The 21,592-nt window shown below is 40.1% G+C and overlaps 1 pseudogene; it reads right to left on the reverse strand.

Moving 5' to 3' along the window:
- Positions 1-19,990: 19,990 nt before the first annotated feature.
- Positions 19,991-21,342, reverse strand: LOC129065144 (elongation factor 1-alpha 1-like; annotated as a pseudogene).
- Between the last annotated feature and the right edge of the window lie 250 nt (positions 21,343-21,592).

A 21,592-nucleotide genomic window follows, 5' to 3' on the forward strand; every position in this document is an offset into this window, starting at 1 on the left:
AGGGCAAAATAAATAAATAAATAAATAAATAAAAAGACCCACCTACAACCATAGAAGTTTAATCCAGAAAGTCAGGAAATCTAGATAGCCCAATTGAAGCAGAAGCAAAAATAAATAAAAATAATACGTAAAAAACTTAACAGACTCTCACAAAAATGGGAAGAAAAAGAAGTTCCCCCCAAATGAGTGGAAAAGGGGACTCCCCACAAAGAGAGCTAAATGAAATAGAGGCAAGGGAACTATCAGATATTGAACTCAAAACAATGGTTCTAAGGAAGCTTATTGAGCTCAGCCAGTTCAAAGATAACTATGAGAAACTGCAGAGAAACTATCAGGATCTTACAACAAACAATATCAACCTGGAAAAGCACATAGAAACCATCAAGAAGACACAAGAGGATATGAAGAATACCATTTCTGAATTGAAGAACACAGTATAAGGAATCCAAAGCAGGCTGGATGAGGCCGAGGATTGAATCAGTGAGGGGGAGGATAAGGTAGCAAAAAGCTTCCAGAAAGAACAAGAAATGGAAAAAAGACTCCAAAAGACTGAAGAGGCATTTAGGGAAATGCAGGACAATGTGAAACGTAATAATATCCATATAATAGAGATCCCAGAAGGAGAAGAAGAGGAGCAAGGGATAGAGAACCTCCTTGAAAAAGTAATGATGGAAAATTTCCCTAATTTGAGGCGAGAAAGGCTCTCATGGATCCAGGAGGCACAGAGGACTCCAATTAAGAGGGACTCAAAGAGGTCCACTCCAAGACACATCATCATTAAAATGGCAACGATCAAAGACAAAGAGAGAATCCTCAAGGCAGCAAGGGAGAAGGAGAAAGTAACATATAACGCGGCCCTGATACGCCTAGGAGCTGACTTCTCAACAGAAACACTACAAGCCAGAAGGGAATGGCAACAAATATTCCAAGTCATGAAAAGCAAGGACCTACAGCCAAGGCTGCTCTACCCAGCTAGGCTCTGAATTAAAATAGAAGGGGAAAAACAGATATTCCCAGACAAAAGAATGCTAAAACAACACATCTCTACCAAACAAGCACTCCAAGATATGCTAAGGGGACTGGTTTAAGCAGATGAAGGAAAAGAATGAGAGAGAGAAGAACAGAGGTAAAAACAGAAAAGATGAGTAAGTTTCTATCAGTAATATCTCTCAATGTGAATGGACTAAATGCCTCAATCAAAAGACACAGGGTAGCTGAATGGATAAGAAAACATGACCCACACATATGCTGCTTCCAAGAGACCCACCTCAGAGCAAAAGACCTACACAGATTGAAAGTAAAGGGATGGAAAAAAATATTCCAAGCAAATGGGCATGAGAAAAAGGCCGGGGTTGCCACACTTGTATCAGACAAAGTAGATTTCAAAACAAAGGCCATAAAGAGAGACCCAGAGGGGCACTTTATCATACTTAAAGGAAGAATCTATCAAGAAGACATCAACATTATAAACTCATATGCTCCCAATATAGGAGCCCCCAAGTTTATAAGGAAATTTTTGGATGACTTCAAAAAAGCTATAGACAGCAACACACTGATAGAAGGGGATTTCAACACCCCACTGTCAAAAATGGACAGATCTTCCAAACAAAACATTAATAAACATATTGTGGCGCTGAATGACACACTGAATCAAAGAGACTTAACGGACATATATAGAACCTTACATCCCAAAGAAGCAAAATACACATTCTTTTCAAATGCTCATGGCAGTTTTTCAAAGATAGACCACATGATAGGACAAAAAGCAAACCTCAGCAAATACAGGAAAATTGAAATAATACCAAACTTTTTCTCGGACCACAAGGGATTGAAACTGGAAATCAACCTCAAAGAGAAACTTCAAAAACTTGCAAAGTCATGGAGACTGAACAGTAGACTATTAAACAATGAATGGGTCAATAATGAGACAAGAGAAGACATCAAAATATTTCTGGAAACAAATGAACATGAACATACAACAGTCCAAAACCTATGGGACACAGCAAAGGCGGTCCTGAGAGGCAAGTTCATAGCAATACAGGCTTACCTAAAAAAGATAGAAACATTTCAAATAAAAGACCTAACACTACAACTTCAAGAACTGGAGAAACAACAACAAATAAATCCCAGAGTAAGTGGAAGGAAGGAAATAGTCAAGATTAGAGCAGAACTGAATGACACAGAGATGAAAAGTACAATTCAGAGGATCAACCAGTCGAGAAGCTGGTTCTTTGAAAAGATAAAATTGACAAGCCTTTAAGCAGACTCATCAGGAATAAAAGAGAGAGGACCCAAATTAATAATATCAGAAATGAAAGAGGCGAAATAACAACTGATACCACAGAAATACAAAGGATCGTCAGAAACTACTATGAACGATTATACGCCAAGAAATTGGAAAATCTTGATGAAATGGACAAATTTTTACAAAAGCATAATCTTCCAACACTGAAGGAGGAAGAAACAGAAAGCTTGAACAGACAGATGACAGATGGGGAAATTGAAGCAGTCATCAAGAAACACCTGGCACACAAAAGCCCAGGGCCAGACGGTTTCCCAGGAGAATTTTACAAAACATTTAAGGAAGAGCTAACCCCTGTCCTTCTCAGACTATTCCAAAAAATGGAGGACGAGGGAAGACTCCCAGACTCTTTCTATGAGGCCAGCATCACCCTGATCCCAAAACCAGATAAAGACCCTACAAAGAAAGAAAACTACAGGCCAATTTCGCTGATGAACGTAGATGCTATAATCCTCAACAAAATATTGGCAAACTGCATCCAGCAATACATTCAAAAGATTATCCACCACGATCAAGTGGGATTCATCCCAGGCATGCAGGGATGGTTCAATATATGGAAATCAATTAATGTAATACATCACATAAATAATAGGAAAGACAAAAACCACATGATCATCTCAATAGATGCAGAAAAAGCATTCGATAAGGTACAGCACCCATTTATGATTAAAACACTCAGCAAAATGGGAATAAATGGGGCATTCCTCAATGTAATAAAGGCCATATATGAAAAACCTACAGCCAACATCATACTCAATAGGCAAAAATTAAAGGCTTTCCCACTGAGACTGGGAAGAAGATAAGGACGTCTGCTTTTAAGACTTGTATTCAACGTACTATTGCAACTTCTAGTCACAGCGATTGACAAGAAAAGAAATAAAAGGCATCCAAACAGGAAAGGAGGAAGTAAAACTATCCTTGTTTGCAGATGACATGATAGTGTACATAGAAAACCCTGTAGACTCCACCAAATGACTACTCAACTTAATAAGTGAATTTGGCAAAACAACATGATGCAAAGTCAATATTTAGAAATCAAAGACATTTTTGTACTCCAGCAGTGAAATAGAAAAAGAAGTAATCAGATAAAAAATACCTTTCGATATAGCAAGAAGAAAAATAAAGTACCTAGGCATAAATTTAACCAAAGACGTAAAAGACCTGTACGCAGAAAACTATACAACATTGAAAAAAGAAATGAAGGAAGACACAAATAAATGGAAGCATATACTGTGCTCATGGATTGGAAGAATTAATATCATCAAAATGTCCATACTACCCAAAGCAATTTATAGATTCAACGCAATCCCTATAAAGATACCAATGACGTATTTCACAGAAATAGAACAGACATTTCAAAAATTTATATGGAATCATAAACGACCCCGAATATCCTCAACAATTTTGAGAAAGAAAAACAAAGTAGGAGGGATCACAATACCGGACATCATACTCTACTACAAAGCCACTATACTCAAAACAATCTGGTACTGGCACAAGAACAGACCCATAGACCAGTGGAACAGAATAGAAAGCCCAGAAATTAGCCCAGGTCTCAATGGGCATCTAATATTTGACAGAGGGGGTAGAAGCATAAAATGGAGCAATAATAGCCTGTTTAACAAATGGTGTTGGGAGAGCTGGAAGGCTACATGAAAAAAATTGAAATTGGATCATCAGCTGACACCATACACAAAAATAAACTCAAGATGGATAAAAGACTTATATATAAGTCGCAACACCATCAAAATCCTAGAGGAGAACATTGGCAGGAAACTCTCAGATATCCCATGCAGCAATTTTTTCACTGATATGTCTCCTAAAGCAAGGGACATAAAGGAAAGAATAAACAAGTGGGACCTCATCAAAATAAGAAGCTTCTGCACGGCTAAAGAAAACATCAGCAAAATGAAAAGGGAGCCAACCCTATGGGAAAATATATTCGCTAATGATACATCAGATAGAGGTTTGATCTCCAAGATATATAAAGAACTCACTCGACTCCACTCCAAGAAGACAAACGATCCAATCAAAATATGGGCAAAGGACCTGAGTAGACGCTTTTCCAAGGAAGAGATACAGAGGGCCCAGAGACATTTGAAAGGATGCTCAGCATCACTAGCCATCAGAGAAATGCAGATCAAAACCACCATGAGGTACCACCTCACACAGGTCAGAATGGCCATCATAAACAGATCCACAGTCAACAGGTGCTGGCAAGGCTGTGGAGCAAAGGGAACCCTAGTCCACTGTTGGTGGGAATGCAGACTGGTGCAGCCACTATGGAAAGCAGTGTAGAATTTCCTCAAAAAGCTGAAAATGGAACTGCCTTTTGATCCAGAGATTCCCCTGCTGGGACTCTACCCTAAGAACATTAAAACGCCAATACAAAAGAACCTATGCACCCCAATGTTGACAGCAGTACAATTTACAATATCCAAGTGTTGGGAGCAAGCTAAATGCCCATCAGAAGATGATTGGATAAAAAAATTATGGTACATATACAGAATGGAATACTAGCAGCAGAAGGCAAAAAAGAACTACTGAAGTTCGCGACAGCATGGATGGAACTGGAGAGCATTATGCTAAGCGAAATAAGCCAGGGGGCGAAAGACAAATACCATATGATCTCTCGTATAAGTGAAACCTAACCAACAATACAAAGATGCAAGGAAAAGAAGACCAGCAACAGTGAAAGGAAAAGAAATGAAACAAGAGGGAAGGGGGGAGGCGGGCAAAAGGAAGGGAAGGGGGAAGTCAAGGAACATGTAGCAAGGACTCATGGACAAAACCAAAGGGGTAGAGCTGAGGGAGGGAAGGGGGGAGGGTGAAGGGAAAGTGGTGGGGGGTAGGAAGAGACAAATGTATTTGAAAAAATAAATTAAAATAAAATTTAAAAAAATGAACACACACACACACACACACACACACACACACACACACACACACACAAAACCAACTTTCTGCAACTGTTTTTTCAAAAACCGCAAAGGAATGGAGCCTCAATGTTGTGAAGGGCTATTAGCCCCATGAGGGAAAACACCATATACAAAAACAATGAAAGGAGAAATAGGTCACATAGCATGCTCAACCACAGCACAGTTAACTGCACACATGCCTCTGTCTCCCTATCCCAGCCTGAAGTGACTGTATATTATTGGTGAAACCATTCAGAGAATTATAGTAATTTCAGTTGTGTTCTGCTTGATTCCAGTGCTGCATCATGACACCATCAGCCAAGAAATGTGTATCATTTTACTCAGGGCCAATTCTGATTCAGCCTTTGTTTCTTTAGATGTTTTCATACATCCCCCTCCACCCTGGTGAGCACCTGCTCATTCCAAGGCCTTTTAAGATGAAGTCAGGTACTTTACCCATCAAATTAAGTTGGATACTCATGCAGTATCAGTTTCTCCCTTTTCCAACCCTACTTTTGATTTGGGGAATTTGCCAGGTGTCTCAATGTGCTTGTCTATAAAATAGAGTTATCCATTCACATAAAAGAGAAAATCTGTGAAAAACAGAATTTTTTTCAAAGATGACCCAACTTGTATCAGATTTTAGTCCTCCCCTTTTCCCATGAGTTGAGAGATGCTGATTGAAGAGTAGTTCTTTCCATCCTAAGGATCTCTCTAGTACAGAACCTTGTCTCACTGCCCATGTTTTACTTTACCATGCAATTTTTTGTGTTTTTTGGTCTTTTTTTTTTTTTGGTTAGCATTTGGATGTTTATTTTAAATGTAGTGAGTTACTTGTATTTGAGTTAAAAACTTTCCTTTTTAAAAAAATTTTATTTATTTATTTTTAGACAGAGGGGAAAAGAGGGAGAAAGAGTGGGAGAGAAACATCAATGTGCAGTTGCCCCTCATGTGCCCCTCACTAGGGATCCAGCCCGCAACCCAGGCGTATGCCCGGATTGGGAACTGAACTGGCTACTTCTTGGTTTGCAGGCTTGCACTCAGCCCACTGAGCCACACCGGCCAGGGCCCTTTTTCCCTTTTTATTGAATTTATTGGGGGTGACACTGGTTAACAAATTTATATAGGTTTAAGGTGCACAATTCTACAACACTTTATCTGTGCACTGTGTTGTGGATTCACCAACCCAAGTCATGTGTTTGTCTATCACCATTTATTCCTCTATACCCTCCTCCACCTCCCTCTACCGCATCTAATCAATTAATGAGTGGCCATCTATTTAACTATTAATCACAAATCATGAACGCAAAGCAAAACAGAAAAGAATTATCTATAGAAACTACAGACTTCTACTGTATAATTTCTGTATTTTAATAGCTTTATTGAAGAATAATTCACATAAAATATGCTGCACATAAAGTACAGCACATAAATTTGATGTTTTCACATATATGTATACCTGTGAAACCATCTTTACAATCAAGATAGTGAACATATTGATCACTTCCCGAAGTTTCCTCATGACCTTTTATGTAATCTCTCCCTCATATTCCTTGTAACCCTGCATCTCCTAATCCCAGACTGGTAGGAACAGGTTCTATTCATTATTCCTGGCACTGGACACTGTTTTTTCTATCTAAACCTATTGGATGGTCCTTTCCCCACATTCACATAGTTTCCTCACATTCACATGCTAATCAGTACTTTCCTGAATACAATAGTCCTCCTTTATTCTTGGGGAATATGTTCCAGTCCCTATAGTAGATGCTTGAAACTGTGCATAGTACTGAACCATATATATTCTATGGTTTTCCTATACACTGATACCTATGATAAAGTTTAATTTATAAATTAGTGACAGATTAAAAACAATAGTAAAATAGGACAATTATAACAATATACAGTAAATATGTGAATGTGGTCTCTCAAAATATCTTATTGTACTGATACTAATGGTATTTTCTCTCTCAATCTCAATATCTTATTGTACTATATTCATCGTTTTACTTAAAGGGAATAACTTATGGCTTCTCTTTGGCATGTCTAAATTGCTAACATCACTATGCTTGTGCTTTGGGGGCATTATGAAGTAAAATAAAGGTTGCTTGAACATAAGCACTGTGATACTGCGACAGTCATACTAAAAACTCAGACAACTACTAAGTGACTAATGAGTGGGAAGCATGGATGTGTTAGACAAAGGTACAATTCATTTCCCAGGCAGGATAGAGCAGGACAGCTCCAAATTTCATCATGCTGCTCAGAAGGGCATGCAATTTAAAATTTATGAATTGTATATTTCTGGAATTTTCCATTTAATATTTTTGGATTGTGGTTGACTGCAGGTAACTGAAACCATAGAATATAAAACCATGGATAAGGGGGACTCTATACTCAAGAGGGACTCTCTACAGTTCTGAATTTTTTCTCTATATATCTCTCTTCTCTCTGCCTTTAGTTGCCTTGATCATCCTTGTCTCTAAGCTCCATTTCTTCAACTCAGTGAGTTTTCTGGCCCCTCCTTGAATTTCCCCTCCCTGCACTGTGACCTGGACTCCTTCTTCAGGCAGTAAGTAAGGGTAATCATAGATCTCACCTTTGTTTCCTATCTCTCAAAGGTCACTGTCTTTATTTGACTGCTGTCCAATGTTTTGAAAACCATTGCTTCATATATTTTGTCCAATTCTTTAGCTTTTTAAGATAGGGGGATAAATCTTCTCCTTGTTATTCCATCTTAGTTAGAAGAGGAGGTTGCTCAAAGCACTGTTGTTTGCTATAAAATTTTTAAAGGGAAATAAAATTTTCTCTAATAAGCTATAGGGAAATATTTTTCATAAATTTAGTAAGCAGATTTGGAAGATTGATTTTATTTCACAACTTCTTAAATACAAAGGCATGAGACTATTAAGAAGATCAATTCCATTGTAACTGTGTTTGAAGCAAAATGGAGGAATTGAATATGGGATTAGAAATGAAGGAACGTGGAGGTGTAATTTCTGATTTTTTCCTCCATTTTCTTACTTTACTTTCTCTCCAATGTCTGCCTGCTCTCCTAAATTTAAACTTTACCAATCCATTCATCCATCCACTAATCAATTATCAAATGCTACTGAGTGCCAGGGATAAAATGAATTATAAGACAGGAAACCTGTAAAGTGTTCACATATGATGGGTGAGAGTTCTGTTGTCATAGAGGTGTGAATAAAATGCTAAGGCAACCTGGAGGGTGGAGTCATCACCTTGGGATGGGGCTGGAGAACAGATCATTGAAGGCCTCTCCTGGAAGGATACATTTATACTGGGTATTGAAGAATGAGCAGCATTTGTTTCAGCAGAGATGGGAAAGAGGAGGCATTTGAGAGATAAGGAATGAGCTAGGCCAAAGTGAGTGTGGAAAAAACAGTCAGTCTTATTTCTAGAATGGTGAAAAGCTGACCATGGCTGGAGTTGAGGGGAATGGGATGTGAGGGGCGGTGACTTGTCAGGAAATTAGGTTGCAGAGGTGATTGGGCCAGGCTAAAAAGAGCTGTTAAGTGCCAAGCCAAGGAATCTAGATTTTAATCTTCCAACAGCCTCAATTTCAGAACAGAGAAGTGACATGATCAGGTGTGGGTCCTGGACTCTCTCTTGGAGAGGGAGGTTGCAAGAGGGCTCTGGAGGAGGCTGCTGAAGCCATCAAAAAAAAAAAAAAAAGGATATGAGTCCCTGAACATAGGCAGGGAGTATGTGGACTAATCCAAGAAACATTTCTTCAGGAGAATCTGCAGTGTACAGTGGCCAATTGCATACTTAAGAATGAATGAAAGGGAGACTTGAGGATAAATGCCTCTTGGTTTTCCAATTTGAAAAAATTAACTAAGATGGAGATGGCAGGCAAAATAAGTTTGAATTATCTTTTAGTCCCACTGGGTTTGGGGGTTTTCAAGAACCATCCAGGAAGAGAGTTATAGCAGCCAACTGGACCTCAAGGAGAGAGGTTTGAGAGTAAAGGGTATACTGTCATAGGTATACTGTCAAATTAGCTTGATCATAGTACATGAAATGAGAAGAAAATAATATGACATTCTTATTATCTGAAGAACTTTTATGAACAATTTTGTACTTCAAATATCTCTTAAGCAAAGACTTTAGTGCAGGCCAATTTCTAAGCATTCCAATGCAGGAGATAAAATTCTGACATATATTCTTTCAGTGAGGTTAGGAATTTAAAGTATTCTCATGAGCCCCTATGTATTCTAGAATTTTATGTGGTGTAATAATGTTCATCAGTGAAAATGAAAATATCAGACATGAGGCATATATTGCTGTAGACTTTCTAAGCAATACCAGAGGAACAAAAAAGTAAGAGGGTTGGCTACAGGAGGTACTCTGGAGTCAGTCATTGCTGAGCCATTTTTTAAAAGTTGCTATTTTAAGGTCAGCTCTGATTTAAATATTCCTGGCACTAAATAAACAGGGGAACTTGGGTAAGCCTGAATCAGCCTCACACCCTCAACTGATTTCATTAATAAGGACATATTCTAACTTGGCCATCGAAAGTGAGATCTATTTGAGGAAGAACTGATTTGGTTTGACCTTCAAGCAGTGGAAAAGAAAACACTTGCCATTTTAGGAGGACTTCCTCAGAGAAAGCTTTGCCTCAGACACTAGAAACCCACTGGCATTTCCCAGGCTCCTGAAATGTCAGAAATATTGGCTACAACATTTGTATTCATAAGAACTACACATCTGAGTATTATTGGTAGACAACTTTGTTAGTGCCAGTTAGCCCAAAGCTCTTACTGAGTTCTTTCCTTCCTGAACTCTAATGGTCCAAAATGAGTAGTCAGTGTTATATATTATGAAGAGGCTCCTGGAAACTCCCTTCTCCAAGGGTACAAGATGTGGGCAGAGAGAATGAGGAGCACATGTTTCCTGAATCCTAATCCAGTCCTCAAACATGGGATTGTCCTATTCCTCTGTTCCAGAGTCAGACCGTTTTCAAACTGAGACAGGATTTGGTGGTTTTTGTGTCTTTCAGAGAAGTAGACAACATCAATAAACTTCTTGCTCTAGTGCCACCTAGTATAAATGATTTTTAAATACATCATAGATTACAAAGTGACCAGGGTTTGCAATCACACACTTTAAATTATTCTTCTTTATATTAGTGGAAGTTATATCAGCAGAAATAAAATATGTAATAGTAAACTCTCTTCAGGAGCCTCTAGATTGGCAAACAGAATCCTGAGAGGAGATAGTGTTGTCACCCATTCCAGAATAATTAGAAGTTATTTGATAAGGTAAAAGTTGACCTTCAAATTGCTTAGAAGTTCTTGGTAACAGAATCCTATCCTGAAATCCAGGGATTTCTGGCTTCTGGGAAAAGAATGCTTAAAAATGATGGTAGATAGGTAGCTGTAGGCCACACCTATATGTGTCCAGTGCAAGTCTTCCACAATGAATTCTTTTACTAAAATGCACAGAATACTCAATGGAGTAAAAGCATTGAGTCATTTGTGTCCAAAATAAACCCTGGGTAATGAAGTGTTGCCTTAAGGATGTGGTTACAAAAGTTAGGGATGAGGATTTCACACTCAAAAGACCACAACCCTTGTCCCATACTACTACCAATCCTTGAAGGTTTAGCACTAGTCACTCCCCACCCTCCCTCCTTTTGGGATTTATGGAAGAAATACAAGAGCTACCACCAAGATGTGAATTAATTAACCAAACTGGTTCCCTAGTTAATATCTGGGCCACTGGTTGGGAAAGGAGAAGATAAGGAGTCCCAAATACACTCTGCTTCCTCTGTAGTTTTTCTTTCTTAGATGGCTATCTTTGAGAATACCTGATGAGAGATTACCTAAGAAGTGTGAATACCTTATAATGTACTACTTATTGTGGCTATTTTATTAAGTTTTTACTATGTGCCAGGTTTTATGCTAAGCATTATGAAGAAGATTCTTATAAAAGATCCTGAGAAATGAGTAAAAGGATCCTGTAAAATGAGTAGTTTACAGATAAGAAAAATAAGAGTCCCTGAGGTTAAGTTACTTAACAAGGTCACTGAGACTAAAACCTAGGTCTGTGTAACTCCATTGTCCTATTCTACCTAGACTATTATTTCATCTTTAACTAGTCATAATGATGTTTTTCTCCATAATTAAGGATAAAATTCCATATTTGAGGATCTTCCTCAAAAAACTTTTAAATGGTTTTTCACTAGTGTTTATGGGTTCATACTTGTCTATTCTCATTGCTTAATTTAGTTTCCCATGGAGCCAACTTTTGACCTTGTTCATCTGGATATACATTTTGTTCCAGCCAAATGAAAATATTTCATGTTCTGACATACCACCCCCATATTTTACAATGTGTATTCTTTTGCAAGAGCAGAAAGATGGGGATGGTGGGTAGAAAGAGCTGCATGGTGACCATCTTCTGCTTAGTGTTGGAACAGGCAGAAGCTGAAGACATTGTTTTAAGGAGGGCTTTGTCAGACTTGAGATGCACAATGTAGCTTCGCATGTGTATGTGTGTGAGTGAGTGTGTGTATGGCCCTGGAGGGCTTAAGGCCATTCTTCCCATTTCTCCATAGAATTAACAAGGCTTTAACCCAGGAGTCAGAAGGGACCATGACACCATCATGACTTACACTATAACAGCTTTGGGTGTACTAGAGATAAATACCTGGGCAGATACACCATATTCACAGAGGAGATGGTAGCTCTGCAGAATGGGCATGACTGTGGTGTTTCCCCTTTGAAGACAATGGAAAAAGACCTGAATGTAAGAATATCAGAAGACAGTGTACAGCACATGTAAAACACCCCTTAAGGCCCTAGAAGTAACTTGAAATGACTTGGAAGGGGAACATTTCTGGGGCTAAGGCCCAATATTATCCAGAGTTATCAAAGAAATATAAGGTATCCCCAGCCTGTGACCTCACTGTCATTTGTACAAACTGGTAGGGTTTGGACAAGACTGAGTTATAGTTCATTCATTTGGGAAACATGTAACAAGTACCTAATATGTGCCAGAAACTGTGCAAAGCTCTGAGGTTTAAAAACAAAAGATTCAGCTCCAGCGATCTGAGGACTTACATCATGATAGCAAGTCTACTTCTTATCCCAATAGGAGGTTCTTTACTGAATATCTCTTAGACTTTTGCCCCATGACTGCCACCAATAACCACACAGATTGTGTTCTGAACAGAGAATCTGATGTGAATGGCAATCCCTTGAGTTGTGCATTGCACAACCTCACATGGTGGCCCTATTTGTTCATATATACTCCACCTAAAATGCCTTCCCCTGCAATTCTGCCTTCCAACTCCTTCCAGAAGCATCTCTGATCTGAACTCCTTTCTCCAACCTTGCATCCTCCCCTGACTACATCCCCCAAGGCATTCTTTTTTCCTCAGACTTCTTTTGGCATACTCTGTTATGTCATGGTAACCTAAAAATTAAACTGGGTATGTGTGGGTCCTTTCTTGTTTAATGTTTTCTTTTACTATTCTTTAGCCCTGTATTCTTATTTAGCTTTTGGCCAATCTGAATCTTATCTCCTTGCATGGTTTTCAGTTATAAGGGTAGGAACTGTGCCCTATCTGTCTTTGTGTCTCAATAGGCCTTGCACATAACTGAAATTCAATAGGATAAAAGAAGAAAAAGTGCTATTTAAAATAAGACCTTATAAAGAGTGAAAGATGCCAATTGAAATGGAGTGTCTGTGACAAAAATCTTCAGTCAATACCTTTTTCAAATTCTTTTAGTTGTTGATTCTCAAATACTTATGCTAGTGACAACCAGGAAAAGCACAGATGTTGGAAATGTACCAAACCCAAGACTAATTCTAGCCAACTAATTTTTTCACCAAACTTTCTGCAAGAGCATCTAACAAGATGTTCAAGTACCACTGACACCTCTCAATCTCTCAATTCTCCACTGAGGGAGTCAACTTCATTCTTTCTCAGGTTTAAACATTAGTGGGATGGTCAAAGAATGGTGATCTGAGGGTACAGAAAGGGAGGAAGATGGAGAAGGAAAGAGAAAAAAACAAAGGATCTGAAAATAAAAAAAATACAGTTAATTATTGATATAGGGCTTGGATTTAGGAAGAAAAAAGCTAAGGTCATTTTTTTTTTCTTTTTTGAGTTATTTATTTATTTATTTAGGGTATTTTAAAAAAATTTTATTTTAATTTATTTTTTCAAATACATTTGTCTCTGACTCCCACCCGCCACTTTCCCTTGCCCCTCCCTCCTTCCCTCCCTCAGCTCTTCCCCTTTGGTTTTGTCCATGAGTCCTTGCTACATGTTCCTTGACTTTCCCCTTCCCTTCCTTTAGCCCGCCCCCCTCCCTCCTTCCCTCTTGTCTCTGTTGGTTTCTTTTCCTTACAGTGTTGCTGGTCTTCTTTTCCTTGCATCTTTGTATTGTTGGTTAGGTTCCGCTTCTAGGTGAGATCATATGGTATTTGTCTTTCACCCCCTGGCTTATTTCACTTAGCATAATGCTCTCCAGTTCCATCCATGCTGTCGCGAACTTCAGTAGTTCTTTTTTTCTTTCTGCTGCATAATATTCCATTCTGTATATGTACCATAGTTTTTGGATCCAATCATCTACTAATGGGCATTTAGGTTGCTTCCAAGACTTGGCTATTGTAAATTGTGCTGCTGTCAATATTGGGGTGCATAGGTTCTTTTGTATTGGCGTTTTGGTGTTCTTAGGGTAGATTCCCAGCAGGGGAATCACTGGATCAAAAGGCAGTTCCATTTTCAGCTTTTAGAGGAAATTCCACACTGCTTTCCACAGTGGCTGCACCAGTCTACATTCCCACCAACAGTGGACTAGGGTTCCCTTTGCTCCACAGCCTCGCCAGCACCTGTTGTTTGTTGATTTGTTTATGATGGCCATTCTGACCGGTGTGAGGTGGTACCTCATGGTGGTTTTGATCTGCATTTCTCTGATGGCTAGTGATGCTGAGCATCCTTTCAAATGTCTCTGGGCCCTCTGTATCTCTTCCTTGGAAAAGCGTCTACTCAGGTCCTTTGCCCATATTTTGATTGGATCGTTTGTCTTCTTGGAGTGGAGTCGAGTGAGTTCTTTATATATCTTGGAGATCAAACCTCTATCTGATGTATCATTAGCGAATATATTTTCCCATAGGGTTGGCTCCCTTTTCATTTTGCTGATGTTTTCTTTAGCCGTGCAGAAGCTTCTTATTTTGATGAGGTCCCACTTGTTTATTCTTTCCTTTATGTCCCTTGCTTTAGGAGACATATCAGTGAAAAAATTGCTGCGTGGGATATCTGAGAGTTTCCTGCCAATGTTCTCCTCTAGGATTTTGATGGTGTTGCGACTTATATATAAGTCTTTTATCCATCTTGAGTTTATTTTTGTGTATGGTGTCAGCTGATGATCCAATTTCAATTTTTTTCATGTAGCCTTCCAGCTCTCCCAACACCATTTGTTGAAGAGGCTGTTATTGCTCCATTTTATGCTTCTGCCCCCTTTGTCGAATATTAGATGTCCATAGAGACCTGGGCTGATTTCTGGGCTTTCTATTCTGTTCCACTGGTCTATGGGTCTGTTCTTGTGCCAGTACCAGATTGTTTTGAGTATGGTGGCTTTGTAGTAGAGTATGATGTCCGGTATTGTGATCCCTCCTACTTTGTGTTTCTTTCTCAAAATTGCTGCGGCTATTCGGGGTCGTTTATGGTTCCATATAAATTTTTGAAATGTCTGTTCTATTTCTGTGAAATACGTCATTGGTATCTTTATAGGGATTGCGTTGAATCTATAAATTGCTTTGGGTAGTATGGACATTTTGAGGATATTAATTCTTCCAATCCATGAGCACGGTATATGCTTCCATTTATTTGTGTCTTCCTTAATTTCTTTTTTCAATGTTGTATAGTTTTCTGCATACAGGTCTTTTGTGTCTTAGGTTAAATTTATCCCTAGGTAATTTATCTTTTTTCGTGCTATATCGAATGGTATATTTTTCCTGATTTCTTCTTCTTCTATTGCATTGCTGGTGTACAAAAATGCCTTTGATTTCTGAATGTTGACTTTGTATCCTGCTGTTTTGCCAAAATCACTTATAAGTTTGAGGAGTTTTTTGGTAGAGTCTACAGGGTTCTCTATGTACACTATCATGTCATCTGCAAACAATGATAGTTTTACTTCCTCCTTTCCTATTTGGATACCTTTTATCTCTTTCTCTTGTCTGACCGCTGTGGCTAGGACTTCCAATACGATATTCAAAAGAAGCGGTGAGAGCGGACATCCTTGGCGTGTTCCCGATCTTAGTGGGAAAGCTTTCAGTTTTTGCCCGTTGAGTATGATATTAGCTGTAGGTGTTCATATATGGCCTTTATTACGTTGAGGAATGCCCCATTTATTCCCATTTTGCTGAGTGTTTTGATCATAAATGAGTGCAGTACCTTGTCAAATGCTTTTTCTGCATCTATCGAGATGATCATGTGGTTTTTGTCTTTTCTTTTGTTTATGTGCTGTATCACGTTTACTGATTTGCGTATATTGAACCATGCCTGCATCCCTGGGATTAATCCCACTTGATCGTGGTGGATAATCCTTTGCATGTATTGCTGGAGGGGTTTGCCAATATTTTGTTGAGGATTTTCGCATGTATGTTCATCAGCGAAATTGGCCTGTAGTTTTCTTTCTTTGTAGGGTCTTTATCGGGTTTTGGGATCAGGGTGATGCTGGCCTCATAGAAGGAGTCTGGGAGTCTTCCCTCCTCTTGGGTTTTTTGGAATAGTCTGAGAAGGACAGGGGTTAGCTCTTCCTTAAATGTTTTGTAAAATTCTCCTGGGAAACCGTCTGGCCCTGGGCTTTTGTGTGCTGGGAGTTTCTTGATGACTGCTTCAATTTCCCCAGCTGTTATCGGTCTGCTCAAGCTTTCTGTTTCTTCCTCCTTCAGTGTTGGAAGATTATACTTTTCTAAAAATTTGTCCATTTCATCAAGATTTTCAAATTTCTTGGCATATAATTGTTCATAATACTTTTTGATGATCATTTGTATTTCTGTGGTATCCGTTGTTATTTCTCCTCTTTCATTTCTGATATTATTGATTTGGGTCCTCTCCCTTTTTGTCTTGATGAGTCTGCTTAAAGGCTTGTCAATTTTATTAATCTTTTCAAAAAACCAACTTCTGGATTGGTTGATCCTCTGAATTGTTCTTTTTGTCTCTATGTCATTCAGTTCTGCTCTAATCTTGACTATTTCCTTCCTTCTACTTGCTGTGGGATTTGTTTGTTGTTGTTTCTCCAGTTCTTGAAGTTGTAGTGTTAGGTCTTTTATTTGAAATGTTTCTATCTTTTTTAGGTAAGCCTGTATTGCTATGAACTTGCCTCTCAGGATGCCTTTGCTGTGTCCCATAGGTTTTGGACTGTTGTATGTACATTTTCATTTGTTTCCAGAAATATTTTGATGTCTTCTCTTGTCTCATTATTGACCCATTCATTGTTTAATAGTCTACTGTTCAGTCTCCATGACTTTGCAAGTTTTTGAAGTTTCTCTTTGAGGTTGATTTCCAGTTTCAATCCCTTGTCGTCCGAGAAAAGGTTTGGTATTATTTCAATTTTCCTGTATTTGCTGAGGTTTGCTTTTTGTCCTATCATGTGGTCTATCTTTGAAAAACTGCCATGAGCATTTGAAAAGAATGTGTATTTTGCTTCTTTGGGATGTAAGGTTCTATATATGTCCGTTAAGTCTCTTTGATTCAGTGTGTCATTCAGCGCCACAATATGTTTATTAATGTTTTGTTTGGAAGATCTGTCCATTTTTGACAGTGGGGTGTTGAAATCCCCTTCTATCAGTGTGTTGCTGTCTATAGCTTTTTTGAAGTCATCCAAAAATTTCCTTATAAACTTGGGGGCTCCTATATTGGGAGCATATGAGTTTATAATGTTGATGTCTTCATGATAGATTCTTCCTTTAAGTATGATAAAGTGCCCCTCTGGGTCTCTCTTTATGGCCTTTGTTTTGAAATCTACTTTGTCTGATACAAGTGTGGCAACCCCGGCCTTTTTCTCATGCCCATTTGCTTGGAATATTTTTTTCCATCCCTTTACTTTCAATCTGTGTAGGTCTCTTGCTCTGAGGTGGGTCTCTTGTAGGCAGCATATGTGTTGGTCATGTTTTCTTATCCATTCAGCTACCCTGTGTCTTTAGTTTGGGGCATTTAGTTCATTCACATTGAGAGATATTACTGATAGAGACTTACACATCTTTTCTGTTTTTACCTGTGTTCCTCTCTGTCTCATTCTTTTCCTACACCTGCTTAAACCAGTTCCCTTAGCATATCTTGGAGTGCTGGTTTGGTAGAGATGTATTCTTTTAGCCTTCTCTTGTCTGGGAAACTCCGTATTTCCCCTTCTATTTTAATGGAGAGCCTACTTGGGTAGAGCAGTCTTGGCTGTAGGCCCTTGCTTTTCATGGCTTGGAATATTTTGCCATTCCCTTCTGGCTTGTAGTGTTTCTGTTGAGAAGTCAGCTTCTAGGCGTATGGGGGCCCCCTTTTATGTTACTTTCTCCTTCTCCCTTTCCACCTTGAGGATTCTCTCTTTGTCTTTGACATTTGCCATTTTAATGATGATGTGTCTTGGAGTGGACCTCTTTGATTCCCTCTTGAGTGGGGTCCTCTGTGCCTCTTGGATCCACGATAGCCTTTCTCTCCTCAAATTAGGGAAATTTTCCATCATTACTTTTTCAAGGAGGTTGTCTATCCCTTGCTCCTCTTCTCCTTCTGGTATCCCTATTATATGGATATTATTGCGTTTCAGGTTGTCCTGCATTTCCCTAAATGCCTCTTCAGTCTTTTGAGTCGTTTTTCCATTTCTTGTTCTTTCTGGGAGCTTTTTTCTACCTTGTCCTCCATCTCACTGATTCGATCCTCGGCTTTATCCTGCCTGCTTTGGATTCCTTCTACTGTGTTCTTCAATTCAGAAATGGTATTCTTCATATCCTCTTGTGTTTTCTTGATAGTTTCTATGTCCTTTTCCAGGCTGAAATAGTTTGGTGTAAGATCCTGATAGTTTTTCTGCAGTTTCTCGTAGTTCTCTTTGAGCTGGCTGAGCTCATTGAGCTTCCTTTGAACCATTGTTTGGAATTCAGTATCTGATACTTCCCTTGCCTCTATTTCATGTAGCTCTCTGTAGGGAGTCCCCTTTTCCACTCATTTGGGGGGAACTTCTTTTTCTTCCCATTTTTGTGAGAGTCTGTTAAGTATTTTTGTCCTTTACTTTTCTTTCTGGGCCTGCCTCTGATGATGTCAGTTGTTGACCCAATAGGACCTTGGGTTGTCTGTTTGAGCCTTCCAGGAGTCTAATGTCTCTGTCTGACTCCTGCATGGAGCAGCTCTGTGACCCCTTTGGTCAGGGCTGGGCTATTTTTTGGGATCTCTCTGCACTCTCATGCGGGCTCCTTGAGTGCGCTCCCAGCGCGGCAGGATCCCCCGCCTGCCTAGGCTTGCATGTGCTTGCCCCAGACCAGGGGGCTTATTCGCGACCTTGCTACTCATCCAGCCCCCCGGGCCGATGAGCTCAGCAGCACTGGTCAGTTTAGGGTCTTCTATTGTGTATTTTCCCCGCTTTTGGCTCTTTGGGTGTGTTGCTTGCCCTCGCCAAATGGGGACTACGGAAATGGGAGGAAGTCAGCTCCAGGACTCTCCGGTTAATCCTGTCTCTGGTCTCTCCTCCAGGGACTCTGGGCAGCTCTACTAATTTTGTGGGCCGCTCCACAATCGCATGTTGGCGGGTCAATTTATGCCTGCCCTTGCTGCTCTGTGCACTCTCTCGCAGGCCATATCAGTGCCAATCTCTGGGAGACCTTGCCGGCCGGTGCAAGTGTTTGCCAGCCCGCGTGTCACACACACGCAGGCCAACCCTCGTCGGTTACTCGGTGCACGTGTGCGCGCCTGCACTGGGTGTTTTTGGGGTGCCTATGTGCACTTTTCGGCTTTTGGCTCTTTGGTGGTGTGGCCTCTTCCTGCGCAATGGAGACTACGGCAAGGAGAATGAGTTGGGACTCCCCGGTTCCTCTTCCCGTTCTTTCCCCAATGCCTCCGTTTCTAGTCTCTCCTCAGGGGTCTCTGCGCAGTTCTGTGACCCCTTCGGCCAAGGATCCACCACCTGTGCGGCCTGTGTTTCAATCGCTGGCAGTCTTTTTCCTGCGCGCCCCTCTTCTGCCTGTTTGGGGGTGCGCCTTTCCAGCCCACAATGGAGACTACGGAAAGGGGAGGTAGTCGGGGCACCCTGGTTCCTCCTCCAATTCTTTCCCCAATGCCTCCATTTCCAGACTCTCCTCTGGGGCCTCCAGGCAGTTCTCTGACCCCTTCGGCCAAGGATCCACCCCTGTGCGGACTGTGTTTCAATCGCAGGCAGTCTGGTTCATGCACTCCCTGATCCTGCCTCTTTGGGGTCGCGCAGCTAAGGTCATTTTCAATGAAATACTCAAGTAATTTTTTTCACCTTAACCTTTGTTACAGTGGGCCTCTAAATTCTGTGACAGATATTTGGTCAAGTTGTTTCTATTAAAAGAAAAACTGATTTGAAAAACTAAAAACTTAAAAACTGCCACACACACAAAAAATCAAATCATCCACAAAAACATACTCCTTACTTTCTGAAAGTTTTATGATGCATTGTAATCATTTACCAATATTTTACTGTTAAACTTAAATGGCTAATTGAGAGAAAGAGTTCTGAGACTGTTCCTTTACCACTGTTTAAGACTGGGGTGGTGATATTGAGAGTAATGTTCATTTAGATTTCTGAGCTTTCTGGGCAAACTTGCTGACTTTGTTAGATCCACCTGCGTTCTTTTCTACTGTTCTGATGACACCCACAGCAAGTGTCTGTATCATATCACAAACAGCAAAGCAGCCCAGAGGAGGATAGTCAGAGGAACTCTCAACACACATGGGCTTGCCAGGACCCACATTGACAATGGCATTATCACTAGATTTAAAACCTTGGGCCTTCTTTCAGATTTTTCCCAGAATTACAATCAGTCTTCTCCTTTAGCTCAGCAAATTTGCAAGCAATATGAACTATGTGACAATCCAGCACAGGTGCATATTCAGCATTGGTTTGGCCCGGATGGTTCAGGATAATCACCTGAACTGTGAGGCCACCTGCTTTCATTGGTGGGTCAGTTGTGCTGTCACCAACCACATTGCCATGAAAAACATCTTCGACAGACACATTCTTGACATTGAAGCCCACATTGTCGCCAGGAAGAACTTCATTCAAAGTATTATGGTGCATTTCAATAGAGTTTACTTGGGTTGTAATGTTGATTGGAGTGGAGGTGACTACCATGTAGGGTTTGAGAACACAAGTCTCTACTTGGCCCACAGGGAAAGCATCAGTACCACCAATTTTGTAGACATCCCGGACGGGCAGATGCAGGGCTTCTCAGGTGGATGAGTTGGTGGCAGGATGAAATCCAGAGCTTCAAGCAGTGTGGTTCCACTAGCATTACCATCTTTATGGGTGACTTTCTATCCCTTGAACTAAGACATGTTAGCACATGGCTCCAGCATGTTGTCACCATTCCAACCAGAAATTGGCACAAAAGCTACTGTGTCAGGCTTGTAGCTAATTTTCTTAATATAGGCGATGACTTCTTTAACAATTTCCTCATATCTCTTCTGGCTGAGAGATGGCTCAGTGGAATTAATTTTGTTAACACCAACAATTAGCTGTTTCACACCCAGTGCGTAAGCCAGAAGGGCATGCTAATGGGTCTGGCCATTCTTGGAGATACCTGCTTCAAACTCACCAATACTAGCAGCAACAATCCAGACAGCACAGTCAGCCCGAGATGTGCCAGTAATCATGTTTTTGATAAAATATGTGTGTCCTGGGGCACCAATAACGGTCACATAATACTTGCTTGTCTTGAATTTCCACAGGGAGATACCACACTCACATTCAACTTTCAGTTTATTGAATACCTAGGCATACTTTAAGGAGCCTCCTTCTCAAACCTTCCAATGGTTCTTTTGTCAATCCCACCACATTTGCAGATCAGATGGCCAGTAGTGATAGACTTGCTGAAAATTATACATCCAATGACAACATTGATATGAGTCTTTTCCTTTTCCATTTTGGGTTAGATTTAGTGGTGATTTTCATGACACCTGTGTTCTGGTGACAAGCCACTGTGAAAAAGCAATACTTATGAAGAACAGCTGCTTTTTCCACAGATGGAAGGAAGGAAGTGGGGGGAGAGAGAGAGAAAGAAGGGAGAAAGGAAAGGAGAAAAAGAAAGAGAAAGAAAGGAAGGAAGGAAAGAAGGAAAAGAAAGAAGTAGGGAATAAGGGGAAGAGGAAGAGCAAGAGAACAAGCAAAAATAG

This window comes from Pteronotus mesoamericanus, unplaced genomic scaffold (assembly GCF_021234165.1).
Source record: "Pteronotus mesoamericanus isolate MK-2021 breed Mesoamerican mustached bat unplaced genomic scaffold, CSHL_Meso_final contig_173, whole genome shotgun sequence".
NCBI classification, from domain to species: Eukaryota; Metazoa; Chordata; class Mammalia; order Chiroptera; family Mormoopidae; genus Pteronotus; species Pteronotus mesoamericanus.